At 42.6% G+C, this 16,363-nt stretch overlaps 1 protein-coding gene and 1 long non-coding RNA gene across 4 annotated transcripts in view; one reads left to right on the forward strand and one right to left on the reverse strand.

Annotated features, from left to right (window-relative positions):
* The first annotated feature begins 270 nt into the window (after nucleotides 1–270).
* Nucleotides 271–16,363, forward strand: part of pdm3 (POU-domain protein pdm3) — a 212,218-nt gene continuing 196,125 nt past the window's right edge. For all 3 annotated transcript variants that reach the window (XM_033342251.2, XM_033342253.2, XM_033342252.2), the window contains exon 1: nucleotides 271–2,139. The gene's annotated coding sequence lies outside the window, so the exon portion shown is untranslated. The remainder of the gene's footprint in view (nucleotides 2,140–16,363) is intronic.
* LOC143303396 (uncharacterized) overlaps nucleotides 10,797–16,363 on the reverse strand; it is a 60,161-nt gene continuing 54,594 nt past the window's right edge. Inside the window, exon 3 of the long non-coding RNA XR_013059596.1 lies at nucleotides 10,797–10,854. This is a non-coding gene — a long non-coding RNA (uncharacterized LOC143303396). The remainder of the gene's footprint in view (nucleotides 10,855–16,363) is intronic.

The raw sequence follows: 16,363 nt of genomic DNA on the forward strand, positions 1-16,363 counted from the left end.
AGGGGGACAGACGACGCGCGGGTCCCTCTCGCGCGCCGCGTTCCACCCCCAAAGCAGCCTCGCTGGAGGCAGCTCGGACACTCATAACAATCATAACAACGGGATCCTCGCGAGTAACTCGCGGACCACCTCCGCGCATCGGTACCGCCTCCAGGACCGCCTCCACTGCCCCTTCCTACTGAAACGAGCATTGGCTGGCGGCTAGGCGGGAGAGAAGCCACGGCGGGTTGCCTTCCCTCGACTCAACAGCGGGGCCACTACGCAGCCAGACTGCGGACCGTCAGGATTCAGGTCCAAGTTTTCGCGCCGAGCTTCGACCGCGCAACGTGCACACCACGCTGCCAGCGACACGAGGATCGAGCCAACGTGATCTAGAACGAGCAGTCCAAGCAGCGATCGATCATCTTGGATCACCGATCTTGGGATTCGTTTAAGAGTGCGTCGAGTCTGATCGATCCTGTTCCACGAGGGGTTCGATCCGAGTCCACAGTGAAAAGGATACAGGAGCGAGGAATAGAAACCTTCCTGGACCTCATCAGACGGGATGTGAAAGATAGAGGAACGACTTTGAGTGGAGGAAGTTTGTGAAATACGCCGGTGGTAGGCGAGTGTGTGAGTTCGAAAGTGATCAGGGAATCATAGCGCAGAGGTGCGTGCGCCGTTCAGTCGGCACGTGGACGCACCAAAGGAACACGTTATATATAGACACATCGCGAATCCTGACTATTCGTCGATTGTTACGGTGTGGTGAATCTATTGAAACCGGTGACGCGTTCTAAACGCAGTGGAATAAGTGTCCATCGCCAGTCGTCTAACCACTACGTGCAGAAACTACTGTGCGTTGTCGCGATCGATTAGCCGACCCGTGGCTTCATTAAGCCGGATCTCTACGGACACTGCTAGCGTAGACGTTCTTCGAGTGACTTATTTTAGACCTAGTGAACTCCGTTCAGTGAATTATAGCAGGCCCAGGCTTTACACGTATGATCGAAGACTGTCGAAAATATATTATCAGGAGAGCCACGTGCGGGAGGCACTAAACGTGGCAGGTGCTACGGACAGGTGGCTCGAGTTAATTGCACGGCAATAAACGTAGACATTCTGCGAAAGATTGATCAACGGGCAAACTCTGAAACGTCCGTGTGTTGTACGTGTCTAGAGTGTATCCAAGGAAGGAGCCGCGTATCATTACGTTTTCTAACGACTACGCGTCGCACTGGCGATGCAGTAATAAAACTGACGACGACACAAGGACTCAGACTTTAACAAACTCCTAATTATCGCCGCGGGTAATTGCGACACGCACGTGACTGCCGTTGTGTTCTTCGACGTGGAATCGCGCGCGATAAGCACGGTCGCCGCACACCGTCTGACAAATAGAATAATTAAAATCACATTAAAGGAACGCTCATCCGCGCACTTTGTGCTCGTTCCATCTTTGTGTTACATGATCATCTTCGAAGGGAACTGACTTACAAACCTCACAACGTTTTTCACTTAAGAATCATTACAAGAGGATTGCGATTGTTTCAGTAAAATACAAGACGTTTGAGTTATCAATCGAGTTTCTGATAAAAAAAAATAGTTCTATAATAAAATCAAAGGTGGTACTTCTGAAGTAGTATTCCTTCCGGGTTAGTTGGAACGATCGACGAATCGAGTCGACGTATTATCGGGCTGTGAGCTATTAACTGTTTGCTTCTTAATCGCTCCTAATTACTCACAATTACCCGGCGTAATTAAGTAGGCTGATGTCACCGGCGGTCGATGTATTTGTGAATCGTTTGTCCGTCGACGTCGGTCCACCGTCGCCATCCGGACTGTTATCTGTCGTCGCTGGTCGTTGGAAAATTACCGGAGGATCGTGAAAAAGAAAAAGAGGAGGCGACGAAAAGGTGCTCTCGAGGAAAGTCATCGATCGAATCAGAAAGCCGGAGGAATTGCGGTCGAATCCGTTGGTGTTCCAGTCGAGGGAAGTTTTATTCAGAGGCGATAAAATTTGTCAGACTGGGGAAGCGCGGCAAGAAGATTTTCAGTTCGTTCGAGCAGGTGGTATCGGGGTGAATAAATAGAACCAAGCAGTCGAGAGAATCTACGTCAGGACGACGTCCCACGTACAACAATCACAGGTCGTCTCAGGTGAGTGTCAATCATAACTCTTACTCGTCAATATTAAAATAGGACACTTAGGAAAATAACATAAATGATAAATCCACTTAGAAAATAGAATAATGTAAAAATCGATTCTGTTCTACAAGTCATAAAGATAGTTTGATACTTGTCGTTAAATATAGATAAGTTTCATAAAAATTTTATCATTTCATCAGGGAACATCGGTTGGTAGAACACGAAAGTATCTCAATGTTATTTATGTCCCGATAAAAAGAGGTTAACAGGAATTTTCGATCTCAGATAAAACGTCTAATTTTATGGATAACGTTATATTACACATCAAGATGAAAAGATTAAATATCAATGTGAAGCGTATCTAATAGAAAAACCCTATAATCGTGGTAATTGGTAGTAGTCGAAAAGAAAAGGGCACATATATTTCCATCAAAATTTGGTTCGGTCGATCCAGCCGTGTATTTATATCTGGCCAGGCAATTGCGAGGCTCGCGAGCGATAATCGTTGCTCCGATAGCATGAAGTTAATCTCTGTAATTAAGAAAGTTACTCGGGGGCCCGGCCACGCGGGAATGTTGCTAGCGAGAGATTGAAACCGGCGCTGGGTTCTGCACGGTTCGCCCGAAGCCGGTGATAATTCCCCGCGGCTACTTAGCTGCGTTCCAATAATTAGGGTGATAATTATGCGCGATCGCGTACGTGTCTACGTCTAATGTGACCTGAAAATGCTAACTGAAGGATCCGAACACCAGCTCCGTTTCCTTTAACCTTCGAATAATTATTTTGCTCATGCTGTTCTCGAATTGGTCGTCTTCACAAAAAGAAAGAATCATAGCTTACTATTGGACGTATGTAATACGATTGTAGAAATTGTTGTCAACATTTCTGTGGAAATAGGTTGAGTGTAACTTTTGTATGATATTCGTATCGGAAAGTTCGAGGATGTTTACTGTTTACGAAGATTTTTAAGGATATAGCGTAGAAAACATCTTCTTGCGAATAAAACTCTTGTTTCTTGTTATAATCCTGGAATGGATAGTTTAATCATGTTTCTTAGTTGAATGATTTTAGGTATAAAATTTCCTTGTGTTTGTCGTATTATTTAATTTTATCTCTGGACGTTTTGTACGTCTTTTGATCATTCTATAGCAAAAAAAGGCAAAAAGAAGTTGTTTATCTGTTTCTTATAATTCATCGTATTATAATTCGTTTCGTCATTTCAAACAATGTCTTCTTCGTCTACAAGAAAGAAAACTTGAAACATACTTTAGGCACTGTCAAAAACTACAACATTAAAATCCGCAGCAAGTACACCGTAAAAATTCCCAGAGACGTTATATGCTTTAACCAATAGATCACAATCACTTTAAATAAACATCATGTAACCTATTTATATTTCTAAGCATACACTCGATTAGGATAAAATTCTAATCAAATAAAAACGACGAAGAAAAAAGAGAAGTAACGGAAATATGATTCACGAGGTAAATGGCTAGAAGCGTCATCGCGAAATTTTAAACGTCCACTGGCGACACTACGCGTACCGCGAGCTCTTCATTACAGCAATTCGATGACTACCCCCACCGCTCTGGCCGACATCCACCCTCCACCGTTAAAAACGAGGCCGGTGAGCCGCGGTTTCCATCGAAATCATCGGCGGAATGATGCTGGAGCCGGTGGGTTGCGCGTACGCGCGATCCGAAGTGCGTGTCGAACACGCACGCACTCGTCATGAATCCAATTAACCCAGCCGCGCATACGCTGCGTGCCAGATATTTTCGATGAAATGACACCGTCAGTGAGACCACGTTGGCCACCGTGGCACACACGGTTTCCACGGACCATGTGATTGGAGAGGTAAACAGGAGCACGTGTTGGCAGCGTGACTACCGAGTGACGCGCGGGGGTTGAGGGGCGGATAGAAAGCGGGTAGGAGGTTGGACGAAGGGTGTGCAGAGTGGTTTGCCGGATAGGAAGGGTGTCGAGGGTAGAAAATCAGTGCGAGCAACCGGAGGGTAGGAGAGTTCTTTGCTTGCCGCCTCGGGACCATGGTGAGTCGCTGAAAGAGGAGGAGAGGGTTGGAGCAGTGGTTGGCCGAGAAAGAGGGAGAACGAGTGAAAGAGAGGGCACCGCTTTGCTTGACGTGGAAAACCAGGAAGGGAATGCGAGGAGAAAGAGGAGGAAAGTGCCGGTTGATGGAGATTCGAAAGCGGAAAATCCCAAAGGAAGCACTCGACTCGCGATATCGTTGGGACAGTAGTTCTCTCCGCCGACTTGGGAAGAAAAACCGACGCTTCTCCTTATCTGTCTTGAAGTACTTCCGATGTATATAAGATGGTTCCGTAAGAAAATTGAAAAAGCCGTGTTACAAATTGTTTTACTTAACTCAAGTTTGGGTACACGAAGGGTCTTCTTATTGAACAACGAATCTTTATTAGAAGAAATTTTCCTTGAATGGTTTAACAGATGATTATTTAGGGTGACAGGAACTTCAGAAACTTGTTACTTCTGAATTATAACAGGGAAAATTCTTCTCTTTGAAAAATAGTTTTCATCTAATAGTACAGATTTCTCAATTTCATCCTTAGAATATATTCCGCAGCACAGGAACCAAAACTATGTTTTGTCAATTAAACAAGATAAAAGCAACATAAAATTCATAAGTTTCCATACAAGTACAACATTTATAGAATTGAACATTTACAACATGTAAGAAAAGGAACATAGAGAAGTAGATATTTAAAAGAAAAGATCTGCGTTCACACGGATCTAAGAAAAAGAGAAAAGCGAAAGTATGAATAAAAGTAAAGCGGGGGATGAGTAATAGAGAGAACGCGGATATTGTCCAGGTCAAGAAAAGTAATCGATGCTTTCCCCTTCTTAAATCCTTGCACATTTCTCCTCGTTCCTCCACGTTTATCCTCTATCTCTGTTCTCCTTTTCCCTCGGCTCGTCAACCCCCGTTTGCAGCCCCATTCAAGCTCCCTTTTAGCCGATTCAACCCCTGCCGACGATCCGGCGCGCGATAACGTTTCGCTCGACAACTTACCCACTTCCAGCTCGCTTTGTATCCTTGCTTCTCTATTTTCCATCCAGCGCCCTCCATCGATTATCGACTCACGAATCATCGCCGCTAAGCAAGTTACGCCACCGTCTTCGAGCGTCAAATGTGAATCGAGTGTTTCTCATCGTTTTCGTGCTCGAACACGATATCGCGTATTAATCGTCGACACATTCACTCTCCCCCTCTCCTTAAATTCGATTAAGCAATTTTCCTTCATTTGGAAAATTGATTTTCTTCGGTTATTCCATCGACTCGATCGATCTGTTTGTTCCGAATTATTTTGGCAGATATCGTTTCGGTGAAATAATTTAGGATGCTTGAAAATTATTTTGGATATTGGTATTTTTAACGCCGTGAAATTTATTTTTTAACGGATGATCATTATTATTAGCATGGTTTTAACGTAAATAAAAGTTCGGATCGATTTTCAATCATTAAAATACGTTGCAATGTTTTATGCAGTTTGTTGAAAATTTAATCTATATTTCAGTGGTTAAATAGATTAACAAATTTAATCGGAAAATTTCTAAACTTCATGAAACTCCTCAGAATAAATCGAATATAAAAAATAGACTAGAGCGATTGTATCCTGTATTCAATAGACAATCTATTATGTTAAGCAATACATTACCTCACCCGACGACGTGCAAGAACAATGTTCACGTTTTGCACAAGTGGTTCTTTGAAAAACAAAAATGAATTGTCGGAGGGTGGAAGAGATAAGAAATGAAACCCTTTCGCAGTTTAAACTTTTTTCTTTCTTTTTTCCCTTTGAGGGCAAATCCTTCTGCAAGCAATTGGACGACGTGACGCCCCATAGCGCGAGGCGATGCGTGAGGTGTCATTAATTCTAATAATTCATAAAGAAGCACGCACGTGCGTAACGGGGCGGGCCTGCTCGTCAAGGGACAAGCGTGATGCCACGGCACGAGTGTTTTTGTACGCTCGATGTTCCTAATAGACCTAATTTGCGTGTAAAAGCACTCCTGAGATTTCCGTGCCTCGTCGCCCTATTGAGGACTTCTTCTCGCGCTTGCTGGCAGCACTGAAAGGTCCCTGGCAAGAATTTTAATTCTCCGAAGAATGGACCCATGTTCCGCTCGTATTTTACGTCTGTCTCCTTTTCAACCAAGATGATACTTGATTTATATCTCTCGGGCCCTTGGGTGGTTAGTTTTGACTGGTTGCTCATTTGACGTTGAGAAAATTTTTGTGAAATTCTGTCTTTATTGGTTAGTATTTGATTCTAATTGTCACGGTCTTGAGGTGGATTATTAAACGTGTAGGTGTATTTAATAATGCAACGAGTGGATGAAATCGTAATAGTCAGTTATACTAAAATTCAATGTAAGTACAAGTACAGAGATAGTGTATGCCGGTCGTAATCGTCGCTCGCTCAATGCTACTATGCTGATCGCAGAAAGGATAACAATTCAACTCTCTCCTAGGGAACACGTTCATACACTTTTATTGACGGACTTATTACAAAAAGTTCAAAGTTGCAGGTCTTATGTAACTCCGGTTGAAGATTACCAATAACATTTTGTCCGGAGTTCGTTCGCCTTTAGACTTTGTAAACCAAAACAACATTGGTACAATAATATGAGGCTCTCCAGATTCGAATTTTCTGTTGGCTCATGTGCCGCTATAGTCTCTAGAGCCTTTGAGTATATAATTTTGTCTTGAGGTTCTATTCCGTGTACTTGACAGAAGTTTCTGTGAAATATCTATCATCTGTATGAGATGGGATTTGATAAATTTGATTATTTCGATCTGTAGATTATTTGGGTGCTTAGTTTTGAAATTTTATTCTTTATTTTATTCTTGATCTCTAGATTCTTTTGATCACTTTTCCACGCTTCGTTCTTCAGACTTAACGATTTTTTTTAAATTTTGTCTTTATTGGTAATGCTGTCTTATTGGATAAGTTATCTAATTAACAAAATTCCTACGCTACTAATACCTTAACGTATCTCATTAACCTTTGCGCTTAACAAAAATTTTTGTAGAATACTATTTTCATCGAGTAATGTTATTACTCTTTGAATTCGTGAAAGAGTTTTTTTTAGAAAATCTATCTTTGTTGGAAAGGGTGTTTTATTCAGTAAAGTTTTATAAACTTGATTACTCTGGAAATCCCTTGCATAATTAACACTTCGTTACCTACATTATAAATAATAATTTCCTGGATAATGTATGATAAATTCTTTCATTATTAGCACGTTCGTTACTTCACGTCATATTATCATATGAGTTAGTCAAAGATTCTTGTGAAATCCTGTCTTTGCCTGAAATAATAACGTAGTATTTAATACATTTGAATATTTCGTTATATAAAGTCCGTTTGTCAATATATTCACAGCTACTTTACTTATTATTTGCTTTACAATTAACGCTTATGACTTAATAACGCACTTGACTTAGGAACTAAGAAATTAGTCATCGATTACACGCATTTAATACGACTAGAAATTAATTAAGGATAGTTGAGGCGACGAATCTGGCGATTTTTCGGCTCGATCGAGTGAGAAACGCGAATACTGTTCAGCAACGACGGTTAATCTCGTTGAAGTCGGTCGAAAAAAAGGGTCCAATGAACCGAGGCAACTCGTCTTTGGGCCAGATGTTAATTCCAACGACTCAGCGTGAGCCGCGAAGGCGGTTTAGTACGTAAATACATCTTCAGCAGGGGGTACCATTATAATGGGCATGTGCGGTTAAAGTTCTATTTGTGGTAATTCGGAGTTTAATGCACTCACGCTCTGATTTAGCCGGCGGGCTGACACTTTTTTTGTCCGGCGCAACCCCAACGACGCTGGCGCCGTAAAACATGAAATATTCTTCCTGCGGCTCCTCTGGATGGTCTCTGCCCGCGCGCCTACGTATATCGCATCATATTTTCCATCCTCCGTGCCAAAATTTGACGCCACATTATGCCAGCGCTCTCTCTCTCTCACTCTCTCTCTCTCTCTGTCTCTCTCTGTCTCTCTCTCTCTCTCTCTCATCGTCTCCGCTTCTCTCTGGATTATTTTCACTTAAAGCCACCACTGCAAGTTCTCGGATATGTTCCGCTTTTTGATCAACCTCCGCGACCACCGTTGCGAGAATTGGGCTAATTTCTCGGGGGAATGCCGACGATTTACAAATACGAGTGAAATACCAATTTTACATAATTTGCGTAAAATGAACTGACAGATTATGAATTATTCTATGAGTATGTTGTTTTATGATATTGATACGCATAATTTTGGATGTTTGTAGATTCGTTTGTGGTTTAGGGTTTTGTTTTTAATAAACACGATATTCGTTAAAATAGATTTATGATAAAGTTCTATCTTGTTCTTAAAATTTCTAATATTGTACAACGTAAAATCATCAACGTAACCATCTGTCCCAACCTGTGAACTAAATCTGCCATCAACCTAGCCGTTTATCAAACTTCTTGTTACTACACATTGCATTAAAATTGTAAATTGTGACAAATAGAATTCTTAACATCTTCACTTGCATTCCAAAACTTGTAACACTTTAAATCATACCAACTCTCGAATGTCTTGAAGTAAAACTTATCCTCAATCAATAACCTTCCTAATTCACCCTTAATCGCTCTTCGAAATCGTCGTATAAGGTTTCAATTGCCTTTTAAAACGCATAAACGTAGAATTCCTAGCATTTTTACTTTTTTCCCCAAAACTTAGAATGCTGCACCATTCTACTGATTCCGGAACACTCTGAAGTAAACCTATCTCCAACGTCACTTATCCATTGAAATTCTTAAATTATATTAATTCACTCGATTCATCCTGAATCCAAGTCATTCAAAGTTTCAGCCTTCCTTCGCCTAAATACAGAATCGCTAGCATTTCTGCCCTTTTCTCAAAACTTACATCACTTCAGCATTCGAAAAACTGTCGTAAACTTCAGAGTTTAGGGCAGTCTAAACCTATCTTCAATCGTATCCATCCACCAAACTTTTAACATATACTATGTCATCTCTCGAAATCGTCTTTTAAAATTTCAACCCTTCTCGAAGCGTGTAAACAAAGCAATCATTTGGCGTGAAAGCATCGTGCTTAACCACAAACGTTTCCCGCAAATCCCGTATCTTGGGGCGTCCCAACGTCAATTCGAAGATCCCTTTGGATAGCCAATTTATGGCGAGTCGTGAGATCGAAGATCCGTTGCGTTTACGCACATTCGTCCGGTTGTATGCATCCTCGTCGAGGCGTTCGCACAGTCGCATTAGCAGGCCTGTATTGGGTTTAATCCTTGCGTTTCGTGACTCGGGACAAAGCCCCTCGGATTTCTGACGGAATGGTATCGCACGGAACGACCATTACCTCGGGCGGCACTTAGCCGCCGCGCTTACCTACATACGCGCGTTAAAGATTAATTCGAATCACTCGATACCAACTGGAGACTGCAGGGGAAGGAAACTCGATTCAGCAGCACGGTGACTACTGTGTTCCGATCGAATACGTTGCTATAGTGCTGTTTTCGAGCGTTTAGCGAACAAGCTCGACGATGATATAAGGGACAGAGATCCTTTCATCGCTTTGGGGTTGCGCTTTCGAGTTGCCGGAAGGGCGATCCAGGGATCGAGGGGTTAAACGAGTCGAGTCGGTGAAAGGAATGGAAAGGTTCGAGTCTGACACGCCACTGTGTGAAGTCGCATACTTGATATCTTGCAGGTTTGAGTTTGTTGAGCGATATTTGGGTAGAGATCTGCTTTTTTAAGAAATGTGACTTTGGAGACGTGTGGCTTTTTTATTTGTTGACATTGGTGTTTAGAGAAGATGAAAAAGAAATGTAGAAAATTGTGAACTAGATTGTATTTTGTATAGATTGAGACATCGATTATGTTGGAAAACTCAATGTTAGGAAAAGTTGACAAAAATATTAGATCTAGTTACTTTGACATTTTTAAAGTGTAGAAAGGAAGAAATTTAAATCTAGCAAGCAGTACGTAAATTATTGCACAATAAATTGTTTTCTGCAAGCCATAAAAACGCGAAAATATTTGCAAAAGAGAATTTTCTCATCCAATGCAATATTTTTCTAGTCAATTACTCCACTTCACTCCGCACAAAGGGGAGTACCGAATCTGTAGAAACAAAAAAGGCCTTGCACAAATATCGCAATTGCCTTTGTCAGCCTCGGTCCCACCAAATCATTTCATACACAGGGAAACGCGTTTCAAGCTTCCTTTTTACTCGGCCTCTTTAGCATTATGAGCACGGTCAGGCGCCACAAAGCCGCGATTATGCGTTGCCATTAGACCGGTCGATTGATTACGGGATCGTGCAAAAAAAAAAAGAGAAAGAGAGAAAGAAAAGAAGCCAGCAAGGACAATGTCGCGATGGGCGGTTGCCAACTGGTCCCGCTGGGATCATTTTATTGGCCGTGTTTCAAGTAGTAGGGTTACCCATACCGGCTTCTTCTACTTTCTCCCTCTCACTTGCACCTTTTCTTTTTCTTTTGCCCTTTAGCAGACAGCCTTGTACTTTCATCGAGCAATTCGTTCCCCTTCTTTTTTTCTCGATGGTACAGAGATTTTGGTATTAGTCGATTTGTTTCCCGCTGAAGACAACCAGTCTTTTATCAGGAGCATGAGTATCGGTTAATTCTCGTTGACAGGTGCTATGATCGACGAGAGGGGTTGCCTGTTGGAAATAAGAAGACCATTCAGGAAATTTTTATGCTTTATTCGAATATGTAGGTGTGCATACTTTTTATATTTTTTACAAATTTTGTGAAATGAAATAAGTAATACTTTGGGCATCCTATTTGATAAATATTTTTGACGATTATCATGCGACTAGTATATTTTATGAAACTATTTTACGAAATTACGACACTTCGAGTAGTTATCGCACACATTTGCATATACCCGCAGCTTGGTATTTTGCTTATTTTATATCAAAGATATCTTACACCGAAGTATATATCTGTGGCGGCACGGGCCACGGAACTTTTCAACGGCTCCGGATACAAAGCGCGACGTCGCCAAAGCGCAACACCGACGTGCCCAATGTATCATCGATATCTTCACACTCTTTCCGCCGAATTCTCGGAAGAGCATACACGTGCCAGCACAGGCGGCACATCTAATGAATGCACGCTAGTGGGGATATCGATGGGCTACGAAGGGAAGGATCTGCGCGATCCAAAACAAAAGCAGAGTCAGTCTGTCTTGCGCCATTAAAAGTGTAACTCCTCGGTCCTATTTGATAGCAACGCGTCGAACGACATCTCGGTGTCTATCGTTATTTGTTAGTTGTTACCTGTTGTCCGTTAAGTGTTATTGTTGATCGTTAATTGTTAACTCTGATTGTTGATTAGTTCTAATAAACTGTTGTTCGTAAAAACACCAAGAGTAGTTCCTTACGCACCTATCACTATACCACCTCATATCTTAGTTTACAATTACATGGCAGAATATTAAATACTCGGAATACTTTCCTGAAGTTGCAAAATTTGACACCATGATAATCATTTGAAGCTTCCACTATAATTTTTTAAATAGAATTTCCATTTCGATTTCCTTTATCCATAATTCTTCTCTAAAACTATACAATTTTGCATGAAACAATCATTCGAAGGATTCATACATATAGTTTCGTAGATCAAATTTCCATTCGTATTTCCTTCACTTACGATTCTTTTCCAAAACAGTTCCCAAAATCTCGCACTAAGACAATCACTCGAAGTTTATTATAATTTCTCAAATAAGAGAAAACAGACTTCTCTAACACCATGAAACGACGTCATCCCTAAATTCCTAAACCTAATGTTCTCATGGATGGTACCATCCCACAGGCCGGAAGTTGAAACGCGACTGTCAAGTGAAGTGTGATGCGTCTATCAGGAAATCGAAGTCACTCGCGATCATCTGCGAAGAAGCCGGGGTATTTGGTGGCATGCTTGGCCATATGGTGATTACCCGCGGTTATTTATAGCGTTGGTGGGCAAGAACGTCCGACGCGGCTCGTGGAAACGGTCCGCGTTTTCGCTACGAATTGGACCGAGCCTAAAATTCTAAAAGCGCGGTGATCTACGCGCGCGACTCGCTTTCATAAATCGAAACCCGGATTTTGGGCAATTTACACGCACCTCCGTGCAACGCCTGAAGCCATGGGTTGTCTCGAGTGTGTGTGTGTGTGTGTGTGCGGGGGGGGGAGAGCAATCTAGACACGTGTACACCTAGTTTAGAAGAAGACAGGGCGATAGGTACGACCATAGGTAGAGAAGCTAGCTAGTTGCTGGCCAGAGGCGCATGGTTGTTTCTAAACACACCTTATCTACTAGCCCCTATAATAAGGTGCGATCTGAGACCGTATATCGTAGCCAGCCACCTACACACACTCGCACGCACCAAGCCAGAGAAGAAGCCAATCCAGCGTAGACACGTTCTCTAAACGTTACCACATACATACGTATAAGTAGGGAGGCAAAGTAGTGGCGGTCAGTTCGAAGGAAAGAGCTACCCGCAATTCTCGGCCGTTTATACGCGGTGTTGTAGGCCACGGAGCGCTTGCAATTACAAGCTGGTCAACATATAATTATCCCCAATGACCATAAATTACCGGATTTTTATGCGCAACATTCTTAATTACCCTTTGAATTAACATCAATCAACCCCCTTAATTGTACGCTGCTGTTGCCGGCGTCGCTGACGCTGCGTTCTCTCTATCTCTCTTTCTTCTTCACTCGTCGCTCGATCATCTCCTCCTCGCACTTTCTTACCGCTCCTTCCCATCCTCCTAACTTCTACTTGCGCTGTTTGGTTCCTTCTACGATCTTCGTCTCTCTTCACTCGAGTCGGGAGGATAGCGGTACGATGATAATATGAAAACGCGATATTCGCCCGGAAGCGAGGACGAGAGAGAAATATGCAGAAGGACAAGCAGATAAGAGAGGAGAAGACAATCGAGGGATGAACAGTTGCGTCGATAGTCGCAACGAAATTGGTTAGAGGATCAGTTCTCGGCGGTTAAACGTCTCTGATCGGCGGTTGTGAGAGAAAGGGGTAGAGGTCTCGCGACGGGGTTTGTAACGGCTCGTCGCATAATGCACGCGTTTTAATTGCCTCCCTAGACACTCGACCGATCCTCGTATCAATGGTCCCCGTGTTTTAATTGCATATTCGATTACGTGGACTTTCACCGGCTGATCCCGTCAGCAATTATCGCTCGAGGAGACATGCCAGGATGCACCCGGATGAAAGCGGATACTCGTTGCTCGATCAAGAGAATCGAGCCTCTCCATTTCCCGGGAAAATTGACCGGATTCGTTGCACCACTGGACATCTGTTTCTTCGACGTTAGATTTCAAGAGTTAAAGTTTATGCAAAATGATTTTGTTCGCTCATTTGATGGCCGTTTGGGTACTTCACTGTTGAGTTTCTATTTGTTTAACGACGATGGAATGAGATTTCAGTAATTGCGTTATTAGGAAACGTAACTCGTGAATTATAAACTTTATTGTTGCGATGACAATTTTTTTATGAGAGTCAAACTCTTTATTGCCAAGAAATCTGTGCAACTACTTGTACTATCGTGCTGTCACGTGCACTACGAATAAGCGTGTAGATTATTCAATTCTCAAAACATCGAAACTTATCAATTCTAAATTTTATCATTATGGTGATAACTTTGTTACAAACTAAACTTTTTGTCATCAAAAACACTGCAATTACTATATTTTTATCTATACTAGCAAGTGTTTCGAGTATTTCTGCTCTTCGTATCTCATTAAATCTATTCTAAAATATTTGGTAATTCATCGATTCTAAAATGATACCGATGACAACTTCGTTTCTTAAGCACCAAATTCTTTATCACCGAAAAAGCAAAAGGGAAAGAAGTCGTGAAGTTATTCCTACCACCACATTGTCATACGCATTAACAAGTGTTATTATAAAAGCATTCTTAAATCGATCATATTACCGTACGAAAAATATCTGTGACACGTATATAATTGTCAAAGTGGCGGGTTTACGGTGACGATAAATTTATCGTCGTATCCTGAGACCGAAACGAGATGCCTCTCGAGGTCTTATACGAGTTCGAAGCCTAGCAATTTTTAAACTCTGCGGCTCAATGACACCTGAACGATGAACGATCGTAATCACTGTCGATTTCTTCGTCCGTTGTTTTGCAAGGATTCTCCTTCCGTTTCACATATCGCGATCGCAAAAGAGGGGGAGAGGGGAGAATGAACGATGCCGATACGCTAATGAAACCGCACTCTCATTAAAGCATCCAAATCGACGATACTAATTGGCTAGCTTTCGGAATACCCGGCATTATACCTCAGGATGCGATATAATAATCGTTGCGGACGAATTCGGGCCGGACAGCCGGTGGTTAAAGCGTCTAGTAATTTCACGGGCGCAGCCCTAGAGCGATTAATATGATTCCAACGGAAATTAACGACCGCAAACGGAAAAAAGGGAGGCTCGTTGGATGCTCATCTGACCACACGTTCGTCGACAAGCGGTCCTTCGAAATGAAAGGATCGCTTAAGACACGAGCAATTTACTTGCTTTCAAACGAATGATTCGCACTGTAAGATCTTGCCGTAGGATCACGTTAACACCGAGAAACATTTGTGATTTTAGTATTTTCATATTGGTTATCACGTGATGAGTGACTTTTGTGTGGTTTGGTTTGATTCTATTGGAACATTCTTTCTCATTAATCTAGAAATTACTTTTTAAAAAGATATATATTACAGAAATATGTTACAGATGAATGTTTATAGAAATTTTCATACATGGAGTCCCGATCCTCCAAATTTTCGACACAGAAATTCTTCAGCAAGTTGGAACAATTGCCAGGCAGAATGATCATGAAATCGTGCACCTTTCACGAGCAATTAAGCGTCCGCCTATAGGTTCCCAGAAATTCTCACGAATGATGCAATCCCGCGCGTTAATTCTCCGATAACGAGACACAAAACTACGGCAATTACGTGTTACGTAGTGCGTGGATCGTCGGCGTACGTATATAACAGAGTCCAGACGTGTTTCGCAGGCTGTGTGTGTCATTCGTGCGATTCTCAACCGCGATAGAACCGATTCTCTGTTTTGTAGGAAAGAACCTCTATCACGATAGAACGCCGCGTCGTCGACGGTCTCTTTAAAAAAAAAAAACCCGTCCGAGAAATATTTACACGGGTTGCCATTATAAAACGCCTTTTATGAGGAACAAAGTAGCTGGCGGGCAGAAGGTGCGCCCTTTGACAATAATTTGTCCAGAATAACCGGCTTCACTTTCTCTCTCTCTCCCTCTCCCATTTTCCCCTCTCCTTCGCCCCCCTAGCCCATTCTGCTTCCGCTCGATCATCCATCCAGCCGTTCGTCATAGGTGCCCGGCTTTTAAAAAGTGAAGCGCTGGACTCGGGCCAGCGCAAAAATAGAAGCAGATGTTGTTAGTTGCGTTCAGCAAGTACACGAACCGCGGCTTCGACGATGGATCCCCAAGCTTTTGCCCTAGGGAAGAGATGAAAAAGGGAGGAAGAAAGCGATCGGGGAAAAGAGGAAGGTCTAACTGAGGCAGGAAGAAGGAAAGGAGAAAAGGGAAATGTAGAAACAGAGAAAGAAAAGGAAAAGATGGAATAAGGAGGATCACAGGTTTCCTGCAGTTCCTGTCTGGACGGCAGGCTGATCTCATTGCCCTTGAATTCTTACTAACAGGCCTCTTAGATAAAAATAATTAGCCAGATAAATGCGAGGTGTCGGTAGATGGCGAGGGTTTGGCCAGGCTGATTTTATTCTTGAATCCATCGAGAAGCCCCTCTCTCTCTCTCTCTCTGCCCCCCCCCCTTCTCCCTAACATTTTCGTCTGGTCCCGATGCCATCGACCAAATGTTTTTGCTTTGAAGTCGGCAAGATGAACGGCGGAACCTCCTTCTAATTTCCACTGTCTGCATTCTTAACAGCTGCGCGCAGCACGCTTCGATACGGCTGGCGGGATTCCCGCGTTTAATTAGCATCGTGTTTATGCGTGTCGTCCTACGCCCTTTTAAGTTTCCTGGGGTCCCAAGTTTCCAAATCTATCGAACGCGTCGTTGTTCTCACGCGGTTTTGCGAACTCTTCGAGACGTTCAGTGATAGGCTGCTTCGCGAAGTATAAGATTCGAGCATATATTTTTTGGTGACTGGTGTTC

This window comes from Bombus vancouverensis, chromosome 11 (assembly GCF_051014615.1).
Source record: "Bombus vancouverensis nearcticus chromosome 11, iyBomVanc1_principal, whole genome shotgun sequence".
Classification (NCBI taxonomy): domain Eukaryota; kingdom Metazoa; phylum Arthropoda; class Insecta; order Hymenoptera; family Apidae; genus Bombus; species Bombus vancouverensis.